Source organism: Ursus maritimus, unplaced genomic scaffold, assembly GCF_017311325.1.
Source record: "Ursus maritimus isolate PB19 unplaced genomic scaffold, ASM1731132v1 scaffold_30, whole genome shotgun sequence".
In the NCBI taxonomy this organism is placed as follows: Eukaryota; Metazoa; Chordata; class Mammalia; order Carnivora; family Ursidae; genus Ursus; species Ursus maritimus.
In genome coordinates, this window is record NW_024425564.1 from 33,559,935 (window position 1) to 33,574,229 (window position 14,295).

Consider the following 14,295-nt stretch of genomic DNA (forward strand, 5'->3'; position numbering starts at 1 on the left):
AAACTGTGCACAGATATCGGAAGATAAACGGAAGGGGAGGAGCCGCCGCATTCGGGCGCCGGGAAGCGGTAGCCACTTGACGGGAGCGGGCGGGGCTCGCGGACGGCACCCGCAAAACAGCAGACTGAGACCGTGAGCCGGGTGCGCGCGCCACCAGGCATCTCCGGACACCGGAATCCCGGTGCGCTTACTGGATCCAGACTGAGACCGGGAGATCCGGGAGCGCGCGCGGGGCGGCTGGCGGCTGGCGGCTGGCGGCATTAGAAACACAAAGGACAGAGACGCGCCGGCCCTGGAAGTGAGGGCTGGGACGCCGGGTGTGGGGCGCACATCCCGGGACGCTGCAGGGTTGAGCAGCACCAACAGTAACAGAGTTAAAGTGGCCAGAACATTAGTAGAGAACAGGCCGCAATCCCTCTGTTCTGTGACAGAGGCTGAAATTTGGCCGCTGCTGCTCTGACTCTCAGAAGAGGCACAGCAAACCGCCAGGGAAAGCCGCCAGAGAACAAAAGCCTGGAAAAACCGGCTCAGGGAGTGCCCATCCCCATCCCCCCTCGCAGGGGACGCCGAGACTCTACCCAAACATGGCTGCCTGAGTATCGGCGCGGCAGGCCCCTCCCCCAGAAGGCAGGCTGAAAAATCAAGAAGCCCACAACCCGGGCGCCTGGGTGGCGCAGTCATTGAGCGCCTGCTCGGCTTAGGGCGATCCCGGCCCGGAAAGGAGTCCCTCATCGGGCTCCTCGCTGGGAGCCTGCTCTTCCTCTCCCACTCCCCTGCTTCTGTTCCCTCTCTCGCTGGTTGGCTGCCACATAAATAAATAAATAAAATCTTTAAGAAGAAGCCCACATCCCTAGGATCCCTATAAAACAAGACGGCCTGGGACCCAGTCAATAATTTGGGCTCTGGAAACCCGAACCTCTCTTCATCAGAATGACAAGAAGGAGAAGCCCCAGCAAAGAAGATCAGTGAGACTGTGGCCCTCCTGCCACAGAAATAATGGATATGGATGTAACCAAATTATCGAAATGGAATTCAGAGTAACGATGGTCAAAATGATGAGTAGAATTGAAAAACTATTAACGAAAAGGTTACTGAGAATATAGAATCTAAGGACAGAAATGAGAGCGAATAGAAATTAAAGAATTCTATGAGCCAAATGCAGGCAAAACTAGAGGCTCTGACGGCCAGGGTCACAGAAGCAGAGGAACGGGTTAGTGAATTGGAGGATGGGTTAATAGAGGAAAAAATGAAAATAGAAGATGGTCTTAAAAATCACGCCACGCCCAGGCAGACGGAGACGATTACTGACTCAATGAAACGATCCAATGTTAGAATCATCGGCATCCCCGAGGGGTGGGAGAAAACAGAGGTCTAGAAGAGATATTTGAACAAATTGTAGCTAGAAAACTTCCCTAATCTAGCAAGGGAAACAAACATTCGTGTCCAAGAGGCAGAGAGGACCCCTCCCAAGCTCAACCAGCGACAAACCTACGCCACGCTCACGTCAATAGTGCAATTGCAAATATTAGATGCAAGGATACAGTACTGAAGCGGCCAGGGCAAAGAAATTTCTCACGTACCAAGGCAAAAGCATCAGAATTACATCAGACCTGTCTACACAGACCTGGAATGAGAGAAAGGGTTGGGAGCATATTTAAAGCTCTTTCAGAGAAAAACATGCAGCCAAGGATCCTTTATCCAGCAAGGCTCTCATTCAGAATTGATGGAGAAATAAAGATATTTCAGAATCGCCAGTCAGCTACAATTCGTAACCACGGAAACCAGCCCTACAGGAGATATATAGAGGGGTTCTATAAAGTAAAAGGCCCCAAAGAGTGATACAGAACAGAAATTCACAGCCAATACAAACAAAGACTTTACTGGCAACATGGCAACATTAAAATCATATTCTTTGCAGAATCAGTCTTAATGTAAATGGTTTGAACCATCCCATAAAGCGCCACAGGGTTGCAGATTGGATAAAAAGAAATGACCCATCATTTGTCTGTCTACAAGAGACTCATTTCAAACCCAAAGATGCATTCAGACTGAGAGTAAGGGGATGGAGTACCATCTTTCACCAAATGGACCTCAAAGAAAGCTGGGGTAGCAATTCTTATATCAGATAAATTGGATTTTAAACTACAGACTATAGTTAGAGATGCAGAAGGCACTATATTATTCTTAAGGAAGTATTCAACAAGTGGATATGACAATTATAAATATATATGCCCCCAACAGAGGAGCAGCAAGATACACAAGCCAACTCTTAACCAGAATAAAGAGACATATAAATAAAAATACATTAATAGTAGGGGACCTCAACACTCCACTCTCAGAAATAGACAGAACACCCTGCAAAAACTAAGCAAAGAATCAGGCTTTGAATGCCATACTCGACGAGTTGGACCTCATAGATATATATAGGACACTACACCCCAGAACCAAAGAATACTCATTCTATTCTAATGCCCATGGAACATTCTCAAGAATAGACCATGTTCTGGGACACAAAACAGGTCTCAACCGATACCAAAGACTGAAATTATCCCCTGTATATTCTCAGACCACAACGTTCTGAAATTGGAACTCAACCACAAGGAAAAATTTGGAAGAAACTCAAACACTTGGAGACTAAGAACCATCCTGCTCAGGAATGACTTCGATAAACCAGAAATCAAAAATCAAATAAAACAATTTATGGAGACCAATGAGAATGAAAATACAACAGTCCAAAACCATGGGATACTGCAAAGGCAGTCCTAAGGGGAAATACATAGCCATCCAAGCCTCACTCAAAAGAATAGAAAAATCTAAAATGCAGTTTTTATATTCTCACCTCAAGAAAGCTGGAACAGCAACAGAGGGACAGGCCTAATCCACGCACGAGGAAGCAGTTGACCAATTAGAGCTGAAATCAATCAAGCAGAAACCAGAAGTACAGTAGAGCAGATCAACAGGACTAGAAGCTGGTTCTTTGAGAGAATCAATAAAATTGACAGACCACTGGCAAGACTTATCCAAAAAGAAAAGAGAAAGGACCCAGATTATTAAAATTATGAATGAAAAAGGAGAGGTCACGACGAAGCACCATTGAAATTGAAAGGATTATTAGAAATTTTTATCAACAGCTATATGCCAATAAACTAAGCAATCTGGAAGAGATGGAATCCTTCCTGGAAACCTATAAACTATCAAGATTGAAACCGGAAGAGATTGATTCCTTAAATAGGCCAATTAATTATGAAGAAATTGAGTCAGTGATAAACAACCTTCAAATAACAAAACTCCAGGCCCGGACGGTTTTCCTGGGAATTCTACCAAACATTCAAAGAAGAAATAATACCTATTCTCCTAAAGCTATTTCAAAAATAGAAACAGAAGGAAAGCTACCAAACTCATTCTATGAGGCCAATATTACCTTGATCCCCAAACCAGGCAAAGACCCCATCAAAAAGGAGAATTACAGACCGATTTCCTAATGAATATGGATGCCAAAATCCTCAACAAGATACTTGCTAATAGAATACAACAGTACATTAAAAGGATTATCCATCACGATCAAGTGGGATTCATACCTGGGATGCAAGCGTGGTTCAATATTCGCAAATCAATCAGCGTGATACATCATATCAACAAGAAAGACTCAGGAACCATATGATCCTCTCAATCGATGCGAAAAAGCATTTGACAAAATACAGCATCCTTTCCTGATTAAAACCCTTCAGAGTGTAGGAATAGAAGGTACATTTCTCAATCTCTAAAAAGCCATCTATGAAAAGCCTACTGCAAATATTATTCTCAATGGGGAAAAGCTGGAAGCCTTTCCCTTAAGATCAGGAACTCGACAAGGATGCCCACTCTCGCCACTATTATTCAACATAGTACTAGAAGTCCCAAGCAGCAATCAGACGACAAAAAGGGATCAAAGGTATTCAAATTGGCAAAGAAGAAGTCAAAATGTCTCTCTTTGCAGATGACATGATACTCTATATGGAAAACCCAAAAGAAGCCACTCCCAAACTATTAGAAGTTATAGAGCAATTCAGTAACGTGGCGGGATACAAAATAAAGGCTCAGAAATCAGTTGCATTTATACACGAATAACGAGACCGAAGAAAGAGAAAATTAGGGAATCCATCCCATTTACAATAGCACCAAAAACCATACGTTACCTTGGAATTAACTTAACCAGAGGCGTAAAGGACCTATATTCTAGAAACTATAAATCACTCTTAAAAGACATTGAGAAGACATAAAAGATGGAAAGATATTCCATGCTCATGGATCGGAAGAATTAACATAGTTAAAATGTCCATGCTACCCAGAGCAATCTACACTTTCAATGCTATCCCAATCAAAATACCAAGGACATTTTTCAAAGAACTGGAACAAACAGTCCTTAAATTTGTATGGAAACAGAAAAGGCCCCGAATCTCCAAGGAACTATTGAAAAGGAAAAACAAAGCTGGGGCATCACAATGCCGGATTCGAGCTGTACTACAAGCTGTGATCACAAAGACAGCATGGTACTGGCACAAAAACAGAACACACAGACCAATGGAACAGAATAGAGAGCCCAGAAATGGACCTCGGCTCTTGGGCAACTAATATTTGATAAAGCAGGAAAAAAACATCCGATGAAAAGACAGTCTCTTCAATAAATGGTGCTGGGAAAATTGGACAGCTACATGCAGAGAATGAAACTTGACCACTATCTACCATACACAAAAATAAACTCCAAATGGATGAAAGACCTCGATGTGAGACAGGAATCCATCAAAATTCTAGAGGAGAACATAGGCAACAACCTCTACGACATCGGCCAAAGCAACCTTTTCATGACACATCCCCAAAGGCAAGAGAAACAAAAGATAAAATGAATTTGTGGGACTTCATCAAGATTAAAAGTTTCTGCACAGCCAAGGAAACAGTCGAGAAAAACTAAGAACTATTACGGAATGGGAGAATATATTTGCAAATGACACTACAGATAAAGGACTGGTATCCAAGATCTACAAAGAACTTCTCAAACTCAATACACGAAACAAATAAACAAATCAAAAAATGGGCAGAAGATATGAACAGACACTTTTCCAATGAAGACATACAAATGGCTAACAGACACATGAAAAAATGTTCAAAATCATTAGCCATCAAGGAAATTCAAATCAAAACCACACTGAGGATACTCACCTTACGCCAGTTAGAATGGCAAAAATAGACAAGGCAAGAAACAACAATTGTTGGAGAGGATGTGGAGAAAGGGGATCCCTCCTACATTGTTGGTGGGAATGCAAGTTGGTACAGCCACTCTGGAAAACAGTGTGGAGGTCCCTTAAAAGTTAAAAATTGAGCTACCCTAGATCCAGCCATTTGCACTACGGGTATTTACCCCAAAGATACAGGCGTAGTGAAGAGAAGGGCCATATGCACCCCAATGTTCATAGCAGCAATGTCCACAATAGCTAAATCGTGGAAGGAGCCGGATGCCCTTCAACAGATGACTGGATTAAGAAGTTGTGGTCCATATATACAATGGAATATTACTCAGCTATCAGAAAGAACGAGTTCTCAACATTTGCTACAACATGGACAGCACTGGAGGAGATAATGCTAAGTGAAATAAGTCAAGCAGAGAAAGACAACTATCATATGATTTCTCTCATCTATGGAAACATAAGAACTAGGATGATCGGTAGGGGAAGAAAGGGATAAAGAAAGGGGTAATCAGAAGGGAATGAAACATGAGAGACTATGGACTATGAGAAACAAACTGAGGACTTCAGAGGGGAGGAGGGTGGGGGAATGGATAGACCGGTGATGGGTAGTAAGGAGAGCCACGATTGCATGGTGCACTGGGTGTTATACACAACTAATGAATCATCGAGCCTTACATCGGAAACCGGGGATGTACTGTATGGTGACTAACATAATATAATAAAAAATCATTTAAAAAAAAAAAAAAAAAGAATAGCAGAAGGAAGAGGGATAACAGGTGAGAAAAATATATGCAAAAGAAGAACACCTAGGAAAGAAAATGTAAGTGCAAGGCAGGAAATAATTAGAACAGAGAATAAAGGAGATTTAATGAGAAGATGTTAAAGAGCACAGAATCTTGGGTCTTAAAGGATGAATCTTGGGTTTACATGGGTTTCCAAAGGCCACCACTTAAGGACACCTCGATTATAAAGGAAGATGGACAGGACTCTAATATTCTCTCTAACGCTGAAGTTCTAGGCAGCATACAGCAATGTTACTTTGACTCATATTTGACTAAGCAACTGTAGGACTATTTCCATACACCCAAAGACATGGCCTAAGGGTACTGAGCCACCTGGCAAAAGATGGGATCATAATTATAGCAGCTGAACTAATGCTTTAGGACCGGGTAAAATTAGGTTGATAGAATATCAAAGCATTAAAAAAAAAAAAGTCACAGTAATCTTTTTCTCTAACTCCAAAATACAGTGTCCAAGTTTTGGGCCTGTGAAACCAGAGGACCCAACCTATACTGCCTCATGTACCAACATCCATTGTTTCTGACAAGCCAAGTGAACAGCACTGTTTCTAACTTGTGCAAATCACACTGCTCTTCAAATCTGCTGCTTCCAGATAGAGGGGATATGTCCCCAAAGTTCCATTTCCCCATTATGGTCTTGGTCGTCGTACAGGCATCATAATAGTGACACATAACTCTCCTCTACTGTTTTTATTACATTAAGTTTCAGTGGACCTTGGGAAAAGATGACTAATGACACCCCCTCCTTCTTCAGTGTGACACAAATGAATCAGACACCACACCAGGAAGCAGTGGAAATAGAACTAGCTTATGAATCAGGAATCGTGGCTCTTAGGTAAGGTTTTGTCTCTAATGATGAAATCTTGCAGACATCTCTCCAGGCATCATTGATCACCTCCTTTTAAAAATGTGTCCCCATTAAACTTTAACAGTCTTATCTCTCAACTCTTCTTCCAAAATCTAATTAAATTTCTATTTATTCTGAAACAGGTCTTATATGTTCATTGTCTGAATATTTTGGAGGACAAAGTATTCTATCCAGGTATTTGGACACCTGCTGAATAACACCTAGCTTATGCATAAGATTTGTCTCCACAGAAGCAATTAAAAGCAGAGGAAGCCTTTGGCATTGATTCCCCCGGAATTTAGAGAAGCTACTTATACAAGGTCTGCCATTTTGTTAGATGGACTTTTTTAAGGCATGTGCACGCAGCCAGCAAAGCTGGAGCCCAGACGAGCTGAGAAAAAGAAGCTGTAGCATATATTTCATTCCTCCTCCAAGAACTCAAAGAATTCATTCATTAGACTGTCAGGTTAATACTGTAAGACAGAACTTAGAATGGAAGAAATCTTTAGTTACTGGCTCCTCAAAAGGTAGGGACATTATCAGGCACTTTGACCTATACCATTAATACTGTAAAGTAGTAAATATGCTATTATTGGTGCTGATGGTATTACATTTGCCACAAAAAAGGTGGGGGGAGTTGTCTACTTTTAACCCAAAATTTCTTCTCTGGTCCTTTCGACTTTGGGCCATTCCCTTCAATGCTCTCAGGCTCTTTCTTAACTAACAGATACAAAGAATTATCAACCACTCTTGGAGAATTTGACATGAAAAAAAAGCTACACACTAGAAGGAGGATACCTTGGAATATTTCTGAAATTAGGTAGAAGTTGGAAAAAGACTTTTTTGAGCAATGATCTTCCCTAGAGCCCCTGAAATCAGAGTATTCCTACATGTCAGCCAATTTTGTGTGTCCTGTCACATAAAATCCCTTCCAGCAGGCATGATGCCAACCAGGCATCATTTTATGGATCACCAGTAACTTTTAACATGAACCAATTACTTATAAGTAAGCTCAGGACCTGCCAGCTTTTCTTAGGGTTCAAAGCTGAACACCTAAGTCTGAAATGATTTTAGAAGCTGCCTAAAGCTGTAAGAGTGAGCCTGAGAAATGTGTACCCGGCCCAGGCTGTCCTTCATAATAAATTAGAAGGCTGCCTGGCTAACAAAGGTTTAGAACAAAGGGAATCAACACTTTTCTTCCATCCTACTAAGCAACGGTGAGTTGCACAGCCATGACCTACCAAAAAGGTAAGTGAATGGGTTTTAGCTTTTTGAGAACCACCTACTTACCAAGCATCTTCTACATATCCCTATCCACATACTGCTATGCTTAACCTACCTATTTATCTACCTACGTACCTACCTATTAGTTTCTGTCTCAAATAATAACCTCATCCTTGACATCGAAACCAGAGTAATGATGACATCGAAACCAGAGTAGTGACCAGAAAGCATACCTGAAATCAATCCCCGTATTTAAAACCTTTAATCCTTGTGTTTAATATGTGTGTATTACACACACACACACACACACACACATACATGGTCCAGCCCATTCTCACATCATACCAACTGGTTCCAAAACATTTTCCCTCCAAACATTAGCCTTGACTCAAGATTAAATCTTGACACTCCTGTCTCCATTTTCACGAAGAACATAAAACTTCAGAAGGCAGCTACCATCATGATCACTAGACATTGATTCATGTTCCAACATGTGCCAGGAACAAGAATTAGAAATACTTTAGAAACTTCAAATCTAATTGCGGGAGGTAGAGAAAAAACAGAACGAAGAAAGTAATAACCCAGAAGTAAAAACGTGTTGGTGTCTAGAGCTACAGGGGTCCACACTGGGCATTTTTTCCAGTCCCATCTCTGGATTTCCTCCCTGTAGTCACAAGTTTAAAAATTTCACTCATATTTCAAGATCCAGGTCATTAGACACACTTTTTTCAGACTTTCAAAGCCTCAAATCTAAGATGTACTTCATTTATCCCCAAATCAGAAGTAATTTCTCAATTCTTTCAACTCCCACAGCAGCTAATCTGTTTCTCTCCTAGGATACTTGTATCATAACTATCTATGTACATGATTTATTTCCTGGGCCAGATTAGATTAGAAACCTCTGGGGGACAGAATCTATGTATCTGTGAATCTCAATATAACCTAGCACAAGGGGCTGGGGAAGGGGGAAAATGGGGAGATGTTGGTCAAAAGTCAAAAACTCCCAGTGATAAGACCACTAAGTTCTGGGATCCAATGTACAGCATGATGCTTATGGTTAATAATACTGTATTACACTGTGTACATATACTGAAAGTTGCTGAGAGTAGAACTTAAATGTTCTCACCAGGAAAAGGAATGGTAATTACGTGAAATGATGGAAGTATTAGCTAATGCTCTGGGGGTAATCATTTTGCAAGATGTAAATGTACAGGTCAGTGTGTTTATACCTTAAACTTATACAATATTGCATGTCAATCATATCTCAATAAAGCTCTGGGAGGGAACACAGGAGGAAAAAAACACTATGGAAAGACACTGCTGAGGTCTTGGGGCAGCTTTGCAGATTCTAAGCCTGTATTTCTCTTCCAGCCCTATGGTATTCCTTCTCCACCCCTAAAACCAACCTGTTAACCAGAAAGGATCTAATTGACTTTTTCACTAATTGCTAAAATAGCAGCTAATATATTTTTCCCCCTCCCAAGATAAACTTATCAAAGAAACTATTTCAAATACCCAAATAGTCTCTTGTACCAACTGGTTTACAAGATCCACAAAAGCCGTAGTGTTACTTATTGTTGGGGAAAAGGGAATGTGGAAAAGCAAACATACTTGGGTAGAGACTATGCCTGGAATGCCCTCCAATCACCTGCTCCACCTGAGCAAGGCTGAGACCAGTCCTGCCCACTGCACCCTCAGTCCACATGAATCTGCAAAGCCAAGATTCCTGCAAAGGAGGCTGGGCCTCAGGACTGGGCTAAACAGGATTTCTCAGCCACGGCATTTCAGAAAATGTGAAATTGGATCTTGATCATTGGGAACCTGCCATCATCATTAAACAGAAAGAAAGCAGACAGACATCTGTTCTGTCCGGGAACACAAGGAGCATACTAATCGCAAGCGACTGCCTGGTAGGGAACACTGCGGCCCCAGCCTAGGACAGGCTGCAGTCACCCCGGGAGCAAGGGAGGCCACCACCCAAGTGTCCTGCCTCTCAGCAGGGAATGAACAAATTCTATGGAGCCCCTTCTCCATCATTGTCTCCACCCCTCCCCTTAGAGATCCTGGATTCTGGGGACAAATCTGAGACGTGAGACTGTAGGCTGAATCTTGTGCTTTTCATTCCCTAAGCCTGTCATAATACTTTCCTCTCTCCCTCTTTTACTCAAATCTCATCCACCTGGCAAGGCTCATCTCCAGATCCACCTCATTCATTCACTGATTTATTCATTTACCAAAAACGAGTACTTACTTTATACAAGGTGATGTACTGGTCATTGTGCAGAATTCAAAGTGGCTTGTGGGGGAGATCCTTCTTTCACGATGTTTATAAGCCTGGAGAGCAAATAAACACACAAATAACGCCAAAAGAAGGCCAAAAAAAAAAAAAAAAGTGGTGGTACCATAAGACAGATAAGACTAGATTCTGTAGGTGTTCAAAATAAAGAACAGTGACCTCTACTCAAGCACATCCTTCGTTGAAAAGATGGTGGTCACATTTGGACTCGAAGAATGAGCAGCACTTGCAGACACAGATATGGAGGAAGAAGCGCAAAGAACCACCAAAGGAAATAAAGGGAAGGAAGAATGTGCAAGCTATGTTTACAGAACACCAAAGACATTCAGTGTGATGTGAAATGAACTTAGAAAGGAATCATGAAATACCTACAAAGGCAGGTTAAGGCATAATCATAGCATCCCTTCTAGAAAACAACTTGAGCACTGACGACCTCTCCTGCCCTCTTTTCTCTGTGACTTTCCATAATGCTTCTGTCTGCATCTCAGCCTCTGTGCCCTGACTGGCAGCCATTGCATAAATGTGTGTTGAATAATGAATTAATAAGACATTCCCTGGTAAATGTTTTTATGTAATACAACTCAGGGAAATTGAGTAGTATATTCTAAGTGAAAACTGAGTTGCTTCAAAATGATCATCTTTGTTCCCTAATGGTTGCAAGACTAATAAATAAAACCTATGGACTTGAGAAAGGCAAGATAATAGTGATAACTTACATTTAAGGGCATCTTGAGATGTGTAAATCACTTACTTTATCTCAAGTTACTTCAGACTGAGAAGGAACCAAAGGCAGATTTGCTAGAGGAACCTGGAAGACCTGTGTTGCCCCCAGGCTCCTGGATAGGCATATACCTCCCCCACCCCCCGTGCCACCTTATGGAAACATCCACCAAGAGTCCAGAGACAGCATATGTTGAAAATAGACCTGGTGAAAGAGGAAATGAAGCACATGGAGAATGCTTGAGAAACTGAGAAGACTTCAGACTCCCAGCTGAAAATATTCATAAGCTCTCAAAATATTCAGCTAAATCATCACCACACCACCACCATCATCGTCGTCATGATAATTTATTGAGTACTTACTATGTACCAGGCCTTGTGATAAATGCTTTATAAACAGAATTTCATTTAATTCTCCTAACTACCATATGAAGTAGATATTACTATAACTGTTTTACAGACGAGAATGAGGTATGCAGTGGCGAAGCAACCAGACGAGGTTTAATAGCAAGAGTTGGCAGAGCCAGGATTAAACCCCAGGTCTGTCCAATTCCAAGCCCTACTTAGACTACCTCTCTGCATGCCTAACAGGTGATAGATTCTTCATGCACTGTGCAAAGAGACCAGGACACTTAGCAGAAACCAACACAATAGGCAATTAAAAGTCAGCCATGCCCATCCAAAGTCTAACCTCTGATAGAATGTGACTGAGAGCTTCTGGATTTTTTCCATGTGTGCTGCTTCTTTCTGTCTTTCAAGGATGAAAAACACAGCAGCCATGTCACAAGAATAAATAAATGTTCACCAGATCCACTCACTGAATATGAGAAAAGCAAGCTAACAAGCAACATGTCAAAACTCCTTAAAGATGTACTTTCTGAAGACTGGGAAGGACAACAGGTTTCAACAGTGTTGAAAAGTAGTGTTGAAACTCGGGGCAAGAGCTGAGAACCAGAAGAACAGAGAACACACAGCCATCCCTATGGTTCCTTCTTTGGTCTGTCCCCTGTTTAATAAAAATAGAGTTGCTTCTTCCTGTTTTTCAGGCAAAATATCACTAATACCCTAAATCCTGTCCAGGAGATAAATCTATAGATTCCAGTCCTCCTTTCCCATGTAGTAATTGTGTGACCTGTGAAAAGTCACTGTGAGCCTGTGTCATCATGGATGCAAGCCACTTCTCCCTATACCTCGGCCTCCTTATCTGTAAAATTGGGATAATAACACACACATAGAGCTGATGTGAGGATTTAATATGCTTATAATTAATATATACATAATGTGCCTAAAACAATGCCTGCCTAGCACGTCGTAAGCACTAGGTAAACTGAGGTTTTGTTAATTCTGTGTGTAGAATGGCTGGGCAAATATTAACTATTTTAGCAATCATTTCCATTAAATGCCACTTACCAGTGGTCTGCAGAGTCTCCCGAAGCAGGGGTCACTGTATTTACCTGCTAACCTGCCCACACCTACACACATTTTCTGAGATTTTTCACAGGTAATTTCTAGTGTGTTCTTGCTTTCACGCATCTGTGTGTGTTTTTTCTTGAATATCATCACAGAATTCACGCTCTTCATCGTTCTTCCATCTCGCCCATGGGGAGTCCCTGCCGTTGGGGTCAGGGGCGAGGTGAGGGGCTCAAAGTGCCTTGGTGGTGCAAAAGCGAGAAAGTTCTTTCAGCAGGGCCGCGCTCTGCCAGCCTAGCGGAGCTCCTCACCTCGCGTGTCTCATCAAGGACAAAACTCAGGGTTCAGAGAGGCCTCTGCATACCCCAAATGTATCTCAAACGGGGTTGTGGTGCAAGAAGCACACCTCAGGTCGGCCTTCCTTCTCCACTTAGAAACACCGTGTGGTGTACCTGCTGTGCCAGACCCCATGCTGGGCAGGACAAGAGACCAGGACTACAGAAGCGCAGAGCTGGCGCCCAGCCGCTGCGGCGCTCTCCCAGGACACAGCGACCCGCCACAAGGACCGCCAGCCGCCTCTTCCCTCTCCCCCCACCCCCACTCCGACCAGCGCAGCCAGGCAGGGACCGGGTCGGCGCACGCGCCCGGCAGGGCCCCGCCCACGCGCCGCCCGAGCGCGCCCCGCGGACGCACGTGGCCCTTCCGGCGGCCGCCGCAGCTGCGCGGGCCTCGGGCGCGCGGGCCGCCCAGCTGTCAATCACGCGCGGGCTAAGCTCCGCACGGCGGGAGCGGCGGCGGCGGCGACGGCGACGGCGACGATGGGACCCCGGCGAGAGATCTGCGGCTAGCTGGCTGCACTTGCTCCACGGGTCAGGGGATCGGAGGGGGCAGGTAAAGCCATGCGGAGCCCAGGGGAGGTTTTCTGTGCTCCATTTGTCTTTCCCCACTTCTCCCTCTCCTCCCTTCCTCTCTCCTTCCTCTCTCCTCACGCACACATATTCGTGTTCTGTTTTTCTGTGCCTGTCACACACACACGCACGCTCCCCTTACTCATTCACGTTTATAATATGTGCACAAATCTCTCCAAAGATCATGCATATTAAAATCCGCGAACACATCCAAATTAGGGGTAGCTAACTCCATGCTTTGGTGGTTTGTGGTTTGTGTTACGTAAGAATTGGGGAGGTATACAGGGAAAACTTAAGAGTTTCTTTCCCGGGAGACAAGAAAAGTTATGTATTAGGTTAAGAGTCAAATATATGTATTTGGAGTTTACAAAGCTGGTTTGATTTGTTTTCCAATTGAATTTAACCCCCACTTGCCCTCCCCATTCCTTTGCCATATTCAAAGATATGCGAGTGCTTTGTTATAATCTCAGGACCTACTTCTTTGCGTTGTTAGAAAGAGGCGTTGGGTGGGGGTCAGAGCAAAGCTGATGACCTCAAAGAAAACAGAGCTGGAGTTCAACAGCTGGTGTTTACTTAATTGGTTCCTGGCTCTGTAGCAGAAATGTTTTCAGCACGTTGGAGAGATCCCCAGGCTCCAGACCAGGCCAGCCTTTGGTGAAGGGCGTGTATGGAGTCATTTCCTTCAGAGAAAAGGGGCAAGGAGACAGACAAAAAGAAGGGACGTTTAATTCAGAGAGAGGCACGGATGGGGGAGGGGAGTAGACTTGTTTTTTGGGGGGTTTTTGGGTTTTTTTGCTTATCCAGATCCAGGATCCTAATATAATTTGCTTTTTTCCCCTAAATCTGCTCACATACCACCTGCAAAATA